General features: G+C 37.8%; 1 protein-coding gene across 1 annotated transcript in view; it reads left to right on the top strand.

The window, feature by feature from the left end:
• The first annotated feature begins 10585 nt into the window (after window positions 1-10585).
• The window catches only part of LOC132117576 (GTP-binding protein SAR1b-like), a 44784-nt gene continuing 39253 nt past the window's right edge, over window positions 10586-16116 (top strand). The window contains exon 1 of the mRNA XM_059526946.1: window positions 10586-10745. The gene's annotated coding sequence lies outside the window, so the exon portion shown is untranslated. The remainder of the gene's footprint in view (window positions 10746-16116) is intronic.

Below are 16116 nucleotides of genomic sequence, written 5' to 3'. Positions count from 1 at the left end.
ATAATAATACCTCATTAAGAAACAGTATTATAGTTGCATAAGTGCAAAACCACACATACTGTCAGCATTTGACCTCCTGTAGTTTGTCTCCGTGCCTCTAGAGGTCCCCTGTGTTCCCTTCTGTCTTAGTTCTTCTTTGTCTACTCTTGTTAGCCTTATCCAGGTCACCTGTGCCTTGTTTCTCTTAGAGTATTTTAGCTGAGTCTGTCCCTTTGTTTGACACTTGGTTTTTGAGTCCAGGCTGCGTGCTACCAGCTCTGTATTTACAAGTCCTTCCAAGCTTCCTCAAGTAAGGTGTTCCTAGTTACTTGATTGTTCACATGCTCTAGTTTTGTTGTCTCCCCTCGTGGAGTTTTTATTTTCCCTTGTGGTTTTTGTTTTCCCATTATCTCTCTTGTTATTAATTCCTCTGTCTGAGAACTTTTGTTGGATTTTTTTTGGCTTGCAAAGTCCTTTTTTTTTTTTTTTTTTTTTTTTTTTTTCCTAATAAACCAATATTGCTTGGAGTACTGCCTTGAGTATTTCAATTGGGTCCAACACCTCAGCCTCTGTGGCCTAGTGGCAGATCTCTCAACCACCACACCAGAGACCCGAGTTCTAGCCTGGCTTGTGACACATACATACTATACATATTCATAATATACAGATATTACCTCAGGTAACAAAGATTATCAAATACCACCAACGGTAGACGGAATACCATAAGATAAATACACATGGTAAATAACAACTAATCCAACACTCCACACATTAATACAATCAAACCTCATTGTAATTGGACCAGACCTTTTGTTTGTAAAGACGTTTGAAAAGGTGAATGCTTCGACATCGCTTTAATTTAAGCCCCAAATTATTCCACAAAGTAACCCCACATACAGACATAATACAACTCCTCCTGGTGGAACCCACCATTGGGACCACAAAGTTTCCAGATCCTCTCAAACTGTACGACTGCTCTTTATGAGACCTTGTCAGGTTGCACAGGCCCTCCAGAGACCTCCGTTCAGCCAGCCTGATGGTCCTGGAGGTTCCTAGCCTGTCCACTTTTAATTCATTGCTGAAGACTCATTTGTTTGAAGTAGCTTTTGGCACAGGGGAGCCGCCTTGATGAATGTGTTGTATTCTATGTGTACCTTTATTCTTAGCATTGTGTTACTTCATTGTTCTTATTGTATCAGTGTGTGACTAACATTTTTGTTTTTTTTATTGTATTTTACTATGAAGTACTTTGGTAGGCCCTGGCCTTGGAAATGTGCTATATAAATAAATGTGACATTGACATTATGAGAAAACATATTTTGAATGTTCACAGGTAATAAATAGTGATACACTTTAAACATGAACTGTGCATTATATAATTTTACAAGATCCTGCATCTTTTATAACTTTGATTTAAGAAAGAGAGGATTTGTGTGCTCAAAATAGGCGGCCTTGTGTATAATTCGTACAGCCCTTTTCTGTAGCAAAAAAAGTGACTGTATTACATTTTTGTAGTTATTGCCCCATACCTCTACACAGTAGGTTAGATATGGTTATATTAAAGAACAGTACAAGGTATGGAGTGCAATATGATCAAGGATATGTTTAACTCTACTAATTATAGCAAGGCTTTTAGAGACTTTAGTAGTTATATGTCTGATGTGGGCATTCCAACTTAACTTATGGTCGTTACACCTAAAACTTTTATTTCCTGAACATTTTCAATGTGTACTCCATCTATCTCAACCAGTTTCTGTGAATCTGATTCATACTTTCCAAAAAACATCACTTTAGATTTATCTAGGTTTAAGGATAATTTATTACTTTCCATCCATTTTTTACATTTACTTAATTCTTTAATTACAACGTTTACATCGCTCCAAATTGTTGTCACTATAGAAAATGTTTGTATCATCAGCAAACAATACACATTTAACCAATTGAGAAACAATAAAAATATCATTAATATACAAATTACATAATTTGGGGCCCAGTACTGACCCCTGGGGGACACCACAAGCAATGTCAAGACATTCAGAACAGAGCTTACCCATTTGGACATAGTGTATTCTGTCGCTCAAATAACTTTTAACCCAGTCTGCATCTCTCCATAGTGTTCCAATCTTGTGACCTTAATTCTTCATTAAACCCATTAATAGCTTCCTCAGTTTGTACTCGTCTATAATTCAAATTACAGGTTATATTACATTTACAAACATTACAGTCATTTATTTTAAAAAGACTGGCAAGTGATATCACAGATCAATAGACCATTAAAAGTATTATTTAAGAGGTTGAAAAGATACTAGAAAAGGTAGTATCCTCACAATTATATTCCTTCTTAGAGAAAAATGGTATCTGTGAGGATTTCCAGTCAGGATTTAGACCTGCTCTTATCATCTGATCGTGGTTGTATTTCTCAATTAGTGCTACTGGATCTTAGTGCTGCGTTTGACACTATTGACCACAACATTCTTTTGCATAGACTTGAACACTTTGTTGGCATCAGTGGAAGTGCATTAGCATGGTTTAAATCGTACTTATATAACCGCCATCAGTTCGTAGCAGTGAATGAAGATATATCATATCGATCACAAGTGCAGTATGGAGTACCTCAAGGCTCATTACTAGGGACGTTACTCTTCACGCTTTACATGTTAATTCAATTCAATTCAATTCAAGTTTATTTGTATAGCGCTTTTTACAATACAAATCGTTACAAAGCAACTTTACAGAAAATTATGTTTCTACAATATTTAGTAGTAGCTAGTAGTTTGTGCACGTTTGACAGGATTTTAGAAAAAGAAAAATAATAATATTAATACAAGACGTAGTCAGCTAGATGATGAACTATCAATATTATTAATTAATAGTAATTATAGGATGCAGTCACACTTGTAGCAGTATTTGTTAGTTCTGTTGTTGATTCAAGGTTAGCATCATCTGGGGTCCTCTGAGGGTCAGCATCATCTCTTCTCAGGTGTTCTGGATCCAGACTGGAGCTTGTGTAAATCCTAGTTACCATGGGATGTAAATCCCGTGGCAAAACATAGAAACAAAATAGAGACATCATTAGCATAGCTGCTGATCCAACAAAGTAAAATTAGTTTAACCCAAGCTAAAGAATAAAAATGCAGATGCAACTACACTCACAATTTAAGAGATGTATTATTCGAATGCTTGGCGAAAGAGATGTGTTTTTAATCTAGATTTAAACAGAGAGAGTGTGTCTGAACCCCGAACATTATCAGGAAGGCTATTCCAGAGTTTGGGAGCCAAATGTGAAAAAGCTCTACCTCCTTTAGTGGACTTTGCTATCCTAGGAACTACCAAAAGTCCAGCGTTTTGTGACCTTAGGGTGCGTGATGGGTTGTAGCGTGGTAGAAGGCTAGTTAGGTACGCAGGAGCTAAACCATTTAGGGCCTTATAGGTAAGTAATGATAATTTGTAACTGATACAGAACTTAATAGGTAGCCAGTGCAGAGACTGTAAAATTGGGGTAATATGATCATATTTTCTTGACCTGGTAAGGACTCTAGCTGCTGCATTTTGGACTACCTGTAGCTTGTTTATTGACTAGCAGGACAACCACCTAGAAGTGCATTACAATAGTCCAGTCTAGAGGTCATGAATGCATGAACTAGCTTTTCTGCATCAGAAACAGATAACATGTTTCGTAGCTTGGCAATGTTTCTAAGATGGAAGAATGCAGTTTTTGTAACATTGGAAATATGATTTTCAAAAGACAAATTGCTGTCCAATATAACACCCAGATTTCTGACTGTAGAGGAAGTAACAGTACATCCGTCTAGTTGCAGATTGTAATCTACAAGATTCTGTGTGGTGTTTTTTGGTCCAATAATTAATATCTCTATCTTATCCGAATTTAATAGGAGAAAATTATTTGTCCTCCAATCTTTTACATTTTTAACACACTCTGTTAGCTTAGATAATTGGGAAGTTTCATCTGGTCTCGTTGAGATATATAGCTGAGTATCATCAGCATTACAGTGGAAGCTAATTCCGTATTTTCTAATAATATTACCAAGGGGCAACATGTATATTGAAAATAGAAGGGGACCTAGGACGGATCCTTGTGGCACTCCATATTTTACTGATGATAAATGAGATGACACCCCATTTAAGTAAACAAAATGGTAGCGATCGGACAGGTAGGATCTAAACCATCTTAGAGCCTGCCCTTGAATACCTGTATAGTTTTGTAATCGATCTATGAGTATGTCATGATCTATGGTGTCGAACGCAGCACTAAGATCAAGTAAGACTAGAAATGAGATGCAGCCTTGATCTGACGCAAGAAGCAGGTAATTTGTAATTTTAACAAGTGCAGTTTCTGTGCTATGGTGGGGCCTAAAACCTGACTGAAATTCTTCATACAGATCATTTTTATGCAGGAAGGTGCTCAATTGAGCAGACACAACTTTTTCTAAAATTTTAGACATAAATGGAAGATTTGAAATAGGCCTATAATTTGCCAGTACACTAGGATATAGTTTTGGTTTCTTAATAAGAGGCTTGATAACCGCCAGCTTGAATGGTTTTGGGACGTGACCTAAAGATAACGACGAGTTAATGATATTGAGAAGCGGTTCTTCGGCTACAGGTAACAGCTCTTTTAGTAATTTAGTGGGTACAGGATCTAATAAACATGTTGTTGGTTTAGATACAGTGATAAGTTTATTTAGCTCTTCCTGTCCTATATTTGTAAAGCACTGCAGTTTATCTTTCTGTGCGATGGATGAAACTGAAGTGTTAGATGCTGTAGAATCTACATTCGCTATTGTATTTCTAATGTTATCTATTTTATCAGTGAAGAAATTCATAAAGTCATTACTATTTAACGTTGGTGGAATATTTGAATCAGGTGGCGTCTGGTAATTTGTTAATTTAGCCACTGTGCTAAATAAAAACCTTGGATTGTTTTGGTTATTTTCAATGAGTTTGTGGATATGCTCTGCCCTAGCAGTTTTTAGAGCCTGTCTATAGCTGGACATACTGTTTTTCCATGCAATTTTAAAAACTTCCAAGTTAGTTTTTCTCCATTTGCGTTCAAGACTACGAGTTACTTTCTTAAGTGAGTATTACTGTTATACCATGGCACAGTACGTTTTTCTCTAACCTTTTTCAATTTGATGGGGGCAACAGCTTCTAATGTATTAGAGAAAATAGTGCCCATGTTGTCAGTCATTTCGTCTAATTCATGTGTATTTATGGGTACAAATAGCAGTTGAGATAGATCAGGCAGGTTATTTGCGAATCTGTCTTTGGTGGCTGGAACAATAGTTCTGCCCAGACGGTAACGCTGAGACATATAGTTAATATCAGTTATACGCAGCATGCACGATACAAGGAAATGGTCTGTAATATCATCACTTTGGGGTACAATATCTATAGCAGTAAGATCGATTCCATGCGATATAATTAGATCTAGTGTATGATTAAAACGATGAGTGGGCCCGGTGACATTTTGCTTGACTCCAAAGGAGTTTATTAGGTCAGTAAACGCAAGTCCTAATGTATCATTTGCATTATCAACGTGAATATTAAAATATCCCATGATTAGCGCCTTATCAACTGTAACTAGAAGGTCTGAGAGGAAATCTGCAGATTAAACCCCCAACTTTACGCTTGATAACGCAACGCTCTACCAATTGAGCTACAGGAACAGCCTGTGAACAGCATCATACAGGCTTCTGTCACTGGCCTTCGACATCCAAGAGCTGCGTAACATTGTGCACAGAATGAGCAGGACAGGTCTGTCATGGGGATTTTGAGGAGGCTGATTGCCTTCTCCACCACAGATGAGCTGGAGGCAGTGGAAGCAGCTTTTCTTCTGGTAGCTGGAACAATAGATGGCTGTCACATACAAACTGAACCTCCAGCAAGTGAAGCCGAATGTTATTTCAACAGGAAGTGGTTTCATTGTGTTCAGCTGCAGGTCGCCACCAGGGGAAGTACCTTGATATGTTTGTTGAGTATCCCGGGTCTGTGTATGATGCCAGGGTGCTGAAGAAAAGCTCTATTTACACCTGCAGGAAAACACATCATGGGAGATGGTGTGTGTCCTTGTGTGAGTGTTCATCTGCCTCATCACAGCAGACAGAGAGCCTGAACAGAATCCTGCACAGCTTTGATTCAACACCAATGATGCTCGTGCACATAACATTGTTGAGAGAGCCTTCAGATGATGAAGACCAGCTGTGCTCCATCTTCTTCTTCTTCAAGGCCCTGGAAGTGAGTCCTGTCTTTGTGCAGATGTTGTTGCATGCTGTGTAGTGCTCCACAACGTCCGTCTTCTGAATGAGGACATTGTTGATCCAGAAGTTGTGGAGGATCATGACGATGACGCACCAGAACCCCGAAACACAGAAGTCAGCACAGGAGAGATGTGCGGGACAATCTGTGTCACAGCAGACGACCGTGTGCAGCTCTTCAAGAGCAGGATTACCTGTAGGACAGTTGAACAGGTTAAGACTCTGCAGATCACTGCATGTTCTTATAGCGCTATTGTTTCAGCTTCTGTAAGTTATAAAAGTAATTTTACGACTGTCAAATCAAGATATACAGTGGAGCTCGAAAGTTTGGGCACCCCTTGCAGAATCTGTGAAAATGTGAGTAATTTTCAAAAATAAGAGAGATCATACTAAATGCATGTTATATTTTATTTAGTACTGTCCTGAGTAAGATATTGTACATAAAAGATGTTAACATTTAGTCCACAAGACAAAACAATTGCTGAAATTATTAAAATAACCCCCTCAAAAGTTTGGGAACCCTTGGTTCTTAATACTGTGTGCTGTGACCTGATGATCCTCGACTGTCTTTCTGTTTTCTGATGGTTGTGCATGAGTCCCTTGTTTGTTCTGAACAGTTAAACTGAGCAGCGTTGTTCAGAAAAATCTTTAAGGTCCTGCAGATTCTTCTGTTTTCCAGCATCTTTGCATATTTGAATCCTTTCCAGCAGTGACTTTATGATTTTGAGATACATCTTTTCACACTAAGGACAATTGAGGCACTCAAACACAACTATTAAAAAAGATTCAAACATTCACTGATGCTCCAGAAGGAAACAAGATGCATTAAGATTTGGGGGGTGAAAACCTTTGAACATGATGAAGATGGCCAAATTTGTCTTATTTTGTTGAAATATGATTTTTTTTCCCATTTAGTTCTGCCCTTCGTAAGCAGCAGAAGATACTTGTATGTTTCCCGGTACACAAATTAAGTGCAATTTACCTTGATCTTCAAATTCTGAAAGTTTTCACCCCCCAGCTCTTAATGCATCGTGTTTCCTTCTGGAGCATCAGTGAATGAACAAACACGGGACTCCTGCACAACCATCAGAAAACAGAAAGACAGTCGTGGATCATCAGGTCACAGCACACAGTATTAAGAACCAAGGGTTCCCAAACTTTTGAGGGGGTTATTTTAATAATTTCAGCAATTGTTTTGTCTTGTGGACTAAATGTTAACATCTTTTATGTACAATATCTTACTCAGGACAGTACTAAATAAAATATAACATGCATTTAGTATGATCTCTCTTATTTTTGAAAATTACTCACATTTTCACAGATTCTGCAAGGGGTGCCCAAACTTTCGAGCTCCACTGTACATATATTAGTTATTCAAGAAATATAAATATATATACTATAAATCACAAATATGAATAAATATACATGTGTATATTTAATATTTAAATGTAAACGGGTGTGTATTTATATATACACATACACATTACACACATAACCGGGAAATCGTATTACAGTTATTTGAAATTCTAGCAACATATCAATTAAAATATCATATCAACATATAAGTTTAATTTTACAAATGTAGTACTTTATCTCTGGGGTAAATTTTTAGATTTCCACTTTTTTCACTCATTTTTGATTCCCAAATGTAAAGTCCTCATCTGCACATACAGTTACTGAACTGAAGTAATTCAGTTATTATAAAAACGTCTTCAGAAATTCCCTTTTGCTGTTGCTTTAAGCTCTATTATACTACCTTATGCAAAAGTTAATATGGTTTTGTCTGAAGCTTTGTGCTCGTATCCATGTAGAAATGAAAAATAAATAAATAAATAAATAGAGAGAATAATTTTAAATGTGACTTGGTGTATGGGTATTTCTCTAAAGTGTGGCACCCATTCTCAAGACAACATTCTTCAGATGTTAAGATGTTGCTTGTTTAAAAACAACTGGAAACTGCTACAGAATCAGTGTTACTTGCTATTAAACACTTTGCAACTGATAAAATAGTAACTGGAAATTCATATTATAATAAAAAACTGCACAAATCAGTGATGATCCTAACATAAATACATGTAAAGAGTGTGTGTAGTTAAGATTAATTTGAATTTATATACTTACTGAATTATGCTTTCCAGTGAGTAGGGTTTGATCAGTCTCTGTAACATCAGAACAGGATTCACACATTACTGAGGATTTATGATCAAACTGAGGCACTTATTAATAGTTTGCCATGCAAGTTATCCAACAATTTTCTTTATCTAAATATCAAGACTAGTAAAAGAGAAATTAAATCGGTTTAATTAACGTTAAAGTTTTGTAACTTTATCTCATTAAATTACTTAACGAGTTTAAAGAAAACAGCGTTAACAAGCTGATGCACAGCATCTGATCGATAATAATGATTAAACATCTTTTTACACTCAATTTACAAAATCATCTAATCGATTTACAATCTGTAAACCTTCAACAAGTCAGTCGTTTACTTGGATTATGTTAAACAAGCACACTTTAACCACGATGAACAACGTTTATCCATAAGGTACTTACACTTCAAAACAGCGGCGTCATGGTTTTCCGTTATTTTCGAGTATGACGAGTCCTCTCCCGTTGCCTCATGGGATAGAGTAGTGTCCAGCGTGTGCATGCTACGGATTTCGGGCGGAAGTAGTAGGCCATCCGGGTACATCTCGCCTACTGTTTTTCGAATACTAAGAATTCGTCTGGAAGAGCGGCGGTGTGCTGCAGTGCATCATGGGATGGATCCCTGCCAGTGGAGGCTGCTGAGGCTGCTGGGAGTTGATGGCCGGCGGTGGGCCTTTGCTCGTCAGGGTGCTGATGAAGCCCTGATTAGACGAGAAAACACCAACGGGGTTCTGTGACGGCCCTGCAGCACAAAACACACTAGAGTCTGTTACTAACCGAACACTGACAACCAGTGGTTTAACTAGTCCCCTAACCAGACGAACTCAGGTTAACTAGTCCCCTAACCAGGTGAACTCAGGTTAACTAGTCCCCTAACCAGGTGAACTCAGGAGGTCATCTTCACCCGGATGAAGATCATCCACTCTGAACACTAACTAGTTGGGGTTAAGGTCACTAACCAACTGTGGTTAAAGTCACTAACTAGCTGGGGTTAGGGCACTAACTAGCTGGGTTAAAGTCACTAACCAACTGTGGTTAAAGTCACTAACTAGCTGGGGTTAGGGCACTAACTAGTTGGGGTAAGTCACTAACTAGCTGGGTTAAAGTCACTAACCAACTGTGGTTAAAGTCACTAACTAGCTGGGGTTAGGGCACTAACTAGTTGGGGTTAAGTCACTAACTAGCTGGGTTAAAGTCACTAACCAACTGTGGTTAAAGTCACTAACTAGCTGGGGTTAGGGCACTAACTAGTTGGGGTTAAGTCACTAACTAGCTGGGTTAAAGTCACTAACCAACTGTGGTTAAAGTCACTAACTAGCTGGGGTTAGGGCACTAACTAGTTGGGGTTAAGTCACTAACTAGCTGGGTTAAAGTCACTAACCAACTGTGGTTAAAGTCACTAACTAGCTGGGGTTAGGGCACTAACTAGTTGGGGTTAAGTCACTAACTAGCTGGGGGTAACCCGTTAGATTAGTCGTGAGTAACTTTAATCGAAGACCACAGGTTCAGTCTTCATCGAGCGACGCGACGCACTAGAATGCTGCCCGGTCGCGTCGCTGAAGTGATCAAACGCCGGAGAAACTCTCGGCCTGCGCGCGGCGCGTTTAGACGCGGGTCACTCACCATTCGCGTACGAGCCTCCGGCGCCGTTTTGTGACGCTAGGTCGGTCCGGTCACCGGTCTGCGCTCATTCTCTGTCTCGCGCTGCCGAGCGTCGCGTTGATAAACAGCACTTTCCCCTCAGCGGAAGTCGAGCGGAAAGCGCGCATGCGCACTTGGTACACGTGGCATTTCCTGTGGAGCGCCGCTTTCCGCCGTACTGGAAACACTGCAGAGCTTAGCTTCAGCTTCCGGAATGATATTCCCAGAACACACGCGACGGTGCTTCAGATGGAGAAACACACATCTACAAGATTTCATTATTACAAGAGTGCACACGACAAGATAAAAAACAAAAAACCTAAGAAAGGTGTTTACTTTATACAATCTTCCTTTATACAATCTTCCTAATAATTGGTTATTATTATTACTACATGTGTGTGCTGCATAATCCCTTTGTACTTAAATTATTTAAATTGTTATATTATAAAAATATTTTTTTTATATACACACACACACACAGAGAGAGAGAGAGAGAGAGAGAGAGAGAGAGAGAGAGAGAGAGAGAGAGAGGTCTTGTGCTGTAGTTGCTGCAGGTTGTTTCGCGCCGGATGGTTTCGATCATGACACACAGCGGAAGTGGCGCCATTGTTGTGTGTCGTGGCTGTGAGCGGCTGTGAGTGTCTTCTCTCGACTCTCCTGAAATATTCACTCATTCAGCTGCGCTAATCTGTAGACACACTCGAGGTATGTTTCTGTCTCTTGGAGTGTGTGTTTTTCTCTTCCTTGTGTGTGTGTTTTTTTCCTCCCCCGTTTGTGTGTGTTTCTCCTCTGCCGGCCGCTCGCGCTAAAGCTAACAGCTGATGTTAGCCTGTAATGCTGAAGCTCGTTTAATTAACTCCAATCATGTAACTCCGTGATGACACACCGTTCGTGGGGATGAACAGATCCGTGCTCCGGTGTGTGATGGTTATTGTTGATTGTGTGTGTTTGTGTGTGAGGAAGCTTTGTTAGCATCATCAGTGACACGTACATACTCTGAAACAGCGACTCTCAGATCGAGATAAATCTCTTTTAAAGACACTTGTCATGTACTTCAGAATGGAATGTTTGTATTCATGCTGTTTTCATATGATTTTGAGATCCCTATAGTATTATTTTCATCTTTTTAAATTAATGACTCAACACGCATTTATTAAGAGTTCATGGATTAATAATTTGCCGTTATAAATAATATCCCAATTGTTTCTTCATAAATTAACATTATGACAGTTGTGATCCATCACTCCTCATGTCGCTCCAGATCATAAAACTATTATAAAAACAGAGAAGACTGTCTTATAGACATCCAAATTACGCTTATGGTGTGTTTTATTTGTGTGGTGATCAATGTGAATACAACCCTAAATTAAATCTGTTCATCTTATAAAATGAGTGTGTCTCCAGAAGATGTTTTATGATGCAAGCGGCAGAATCCTCTCAGATTTGATCAAAACATCTTGATTAGTGTTTGACCGATGAACAGAAGAGGACAGAATGACGTCATGATTCTGGATGTGTCTGGGTCACATGACTTTGCTTTGACAGACGCTGTGAAGAAATATCAGGACATTTATTAAAGAGATGCCAAACTACTTTCTTGAGAACTTACTGAGGTCTCCTCTTCTGTTGAAATAACCCTGTGTTTGATTTAGGGCTCTAATGCTTTGTGTTTGAGAAATAACCCTTTCTTTAGAAAAGTGCATACAATTATATGTTTGAATCTTCTTGAATGTGCTTCTGATTGAGCCGTAGATGCTCCTGTTACAACTATTACACCTTTACTAATTATCTTCATGGAACATGATCTTTACTTAATATCCTTAAGATTTCTGGCATAAAAGAAGAATAGATAATCTGAACTAGGGATGCATGGGTCTGATATCGGGATCGGCTCTGATCCTGGTATTTTCTGTGGATCGTGGATCAGTCAGACGAGACCGATCTAAATCTGATATTGTGCGTGTACTATTCTGTTATTGTTGAGCTCCACTAAAGGCACAAAACATTATAAAGCACCAACATGTTTTCCTGGACATATTTCAAGTGTTCTGAAGCTGTTCCATAGTTCAGTGTGAGGTACAGATTAATATTGAAGTCATTAAATTCAGTTCACACACACTCTTCTCTCCGCTGAAGCCGTCTGTCGTCCTTCGTTCAGTGTTCAGACTGTGTGTCTCGTTCAGTTACAGTCCGAAGCATGAGACTCTCTTCAGGAGCGCACAGTACTGAGCTTTGTAACTCAGTTACTGACTAAATTAAACTAACACACAGATTTAATACTCTACGTAACAATATCTCTTCTCTTTGTACTAGTGATGTCCGGTTCACCAATGAATCAGAAGTGCTCTGTGCTGCTCTATATTGGTGCCTTTAATATTAAAATACTTTTCTGCGCAATCTAAGATTAATAGTCTTGTCCTATCTATCATATGTTGCTGCCTTTATTACTGCGCTATACATTTAAAAGAATCATCTTTTATGTTTCTGTATAGATGCATATACTTGTTTTTTCATGAATGTATTTTACAACAATTCAAAGAGCAATGTGTAACATTTTACCAGATTTTAGACTCATTCACTTTTATTTGTAAATAAAATGTCCCTAGATTTGATTAAATTATTGTGCTCCCGTGATTTTTCTAGAATATCTTTTGCTGCTAAATTATCTTCTATCAATTATTCACCTAGTTTATAATAGTATTTTTTTGTCATAGATTATGATTATATATTTTTTCATTTGTTATTTTTCATTAAAATGAAGTTGTCTAGTAGGGCTGCACATATGGCCAAAGTTTATATCGCAGTATATTTCTTAATTTCGGTCGATATGATATAATTCTGATATCGATACTAACACTATTTTAAAAAGCCCCATAAAAACTTCCAAGAATGTCCACAACAGATGTCTGTACATACTAACTTATCAAATATGAATTTGCCAAGTCTGAAGCCTCTTAGAAAACCATAGAATATTTTAGAGAGAAATAAAACTAAACTCTACAAATAAGTTAATGTTCAGCTTTTTATTTGTATTTAGCCTTCATACAAACAATACATTTGAAATCACTGTCAAATAATAGTCTCAGACTCCCCTAATTAATATTAATATCTTTAACTTCTAACACACAACCAGTCAAAAGTGTTTGAACCGTAAGATTTCTCATGTGTTTAAAGAAGTCTCTTCTGGTCACCAAGCCTGCATTTATTTGATCAGAAATACATCAAGAACAGTAACATTTTGAAATATTTTTGCTGTTTAAAATAACTATTTTAAATATTTATTATAATATTTTCAAATGTAATTTATTCCTCTTTTGAATGGTAGAGTGTGTAATGTTACAAAAGCTATTTATTTCAGATAAATGTTGATTTTTGGATCCTTCTATTCAAAGAATCCTGAAAATGATGTACCCAACAGTTTTAAATATTAATAATCAGTAAATCATCATATTATCATGATTTCTGAAGATCATGTGACACTGAAGACTGAGGAATGATGCTGAAAATACAGCGGAGCATCACAGAAATACATTACACTAAAACAAAGCAGTTATTTTAAATAGTGAAAAATATAAAAAAATTAAACTGTTTTGCTGTTCTTTGGATCAAATAAATGCAGGCTTGGTGAGCAGAAGAATTCTTTAAAAAAAACATAGACAAAAACATTAAACTTCAATTTCATATAAATTCATATAAAACAGCTGTGACGTGTGTTGATTTTGAAACGTGCAGTGCTCATGTAGGCTGTATTCAACAATGTCACAAATCACTGGGGATGTATCGGAAATGTGCTTAAAAATCATATCACCGTTATTGAAAAGAATTATATTGTGATACATATTGATAAGTAAACTTTATATAGCACCTATCACAGATAAAATCACAAAGTGCTTTACATATAGCAAATGAACAAACTTAAAAATAAGAAACATCATACAAAACATAAAACATAATAGCTCAGTCAACTGAAAGCTTGACTGAATAGAAGTGTCTTTAGCTGTTTTTCAACAGAATCGACCACACGCAGAGACAGTGGCAGGGCGTTCCACAGTTTGGGAGCAACTGCTTGAAAGGAGCGGTCTCCCCGAGTTTTAAGGCGGAACAAAGAGTACAGAAAGAAGAATAAGGGGTAAGCATGTCTGCGTTATATTGGGGGGTCTGTCCTTGTAATGCTCTAAAGCTTAAAACTAAAATTTTATAATTAATTCTAAATTTTACCGGAAGCCAGTGGAGAGTAAATACAATCGCAGTAATGTGTGCCCTTCTGTTGGTTTCTGTTAAAAGCCTGGCTGCTGCATTTTGCACCAATTGAAGACGGTTCAGAGAATCATTGTTAAAACAAGTAAAAAGAGAATTAAAGTAATCTAACCTTGAAGAAATAAAAGCATGAATGATCATCTCCATGGTAGCTTTGGGCAAAATTTTTCTCAATTTAGAAATATTTCTCAAATGATAAAAACAGTTTCTGACCAACTGTCTAGAATGACCATCCAGAGACAACGATTGGTCGAACAAAACACCCAGGTTTCTTAGGCTCAACTGGACGGATGACTCTAAGGAACAGAGTTGTTTAATTTGAGGTATTTTTTGTTCTGGAGCAATGATCAAAGTTTCAGTCTTTTTTATATTCAGTTGTAAATAATTGTTGTATAACCAAGTCTTAATGCACGACAGGCATTCCAATAAATCCGTTAAATCAGTCAAGAGGGCTAATATACAATAAAAACAAAATAGGACCCAAAACCGATCCCTGAGGGACTCCATATGACAGCGGGGTCATTTCTGACAGAATGTTATTCATAGACACACAAAATGATCTATCACTCAAGTAAGAGGTGAACCATTTTAAAACAGACCCAGAGAACCCCATTTCATTGCGTAACCGATGTATCAAAACTGTATGGTCCAATGTATCAAATGCAGACGATAGGTCAAGTAAAATCAATGGGTTATAGTAGCTCTAATATCTTGCACCTTGTTTACAAAAGCATGTAAAAACATATTACAATCACACTTTGAGTGCACAGGTACTTGGGGAGCGAGAGGAGAGACAATCTTAGAAATAGTGTCAAACAGGACTTCAGGATTTTTCTTGTTCAGAGTTACAAGATTAGCAAAATAGGTCGACCTGGCCTGTTTTATCATAACATTAAGCAATGTGATAAGCTCCTTCAAATGCAGTCTATGTACTTCCAGACTTCCACAAACGTTCAATTTTACGGCACTTTCTCTTAAAAGGCATTATTTCTTCATTCACCCAAGGGCAAGGATTCTTAGGGAATGTGCTTTTACTTTTCAGGGGAGCAACATTATTTAAAACGGACAGACAATGAATGTTAAAGGACTGAAGAAAAGATTCAGCATCACTACAATCCATAAAAGAACTAGGGTCAAATGACTCAGAAAATTTCTCAGATGTAGTTTGACTAATAATACGTCTTTGCAATGCTGGATTACAGGGAAGACATTCAATATTAGAAGACAGGTTGAAAAATATGCGTCTGTGGTCTGTCACATTTAAGTCCATAACACTCAATTGGTCAATGTTCAGGTCCAGAGTATGGCCTTTTATATGTGTAGGACCAGAAACACACTGTTTAAAATGAAATGATTCAGTGATTAAGAACTCAGATGCCACAGTACATGAAGAGTCATCAATATGAAAGCTAAAATCCCCAAGTATCAGAACATTTTCAAGTTTGATAATTGAAGATAAAAAATCTGCAAATTGCGCGGTGTCCCAAACACAGAACAGTCCGGAGGACACCGTTCATTGAGATGAGTGTAATCCATTTCTCGCTGCCAAGTCTCAGTTAGGAACAAGAAGTCAATATGTTCCTCTGTGAATAAATCATTGAGGATGAACGCCTTGTTTGCAATGGAGCATGTGTTAAACAAAGCAAATCGCGCTGACTGGGCACGTTCAGATAGGTCACGATTGAACCTTGCAAACTGGCATGGCACAGGACACAGAATCCGCTCACGCAGAAAGGGATTACGGAGCCGCCGAGTCAAAACAGTCCGGTCAGATTGACTCCTCCAAAGGGACGGAGGCGCACAGGATGAGTTCCATCCC

The sequence above is a fragment of the Carassius carassius genome, chromosome 36 (assembly GCF_963082965.1).
Source record: "Carassius carassius chromosome 36, fCarCar2.1, whole genome shotgun sequence".
Lineage (NCBI taxonomy): Eukaryota > Metazoa > Chordata > Actinopteri > Cypriniformes > Cyprinidae > Carassius > Carassius carassius.
The sequence above is the reverse complement of the archived record's forward strand: the minus strand, read 5'-3'. Positions and strand labels throughout refer to the sequence as shown.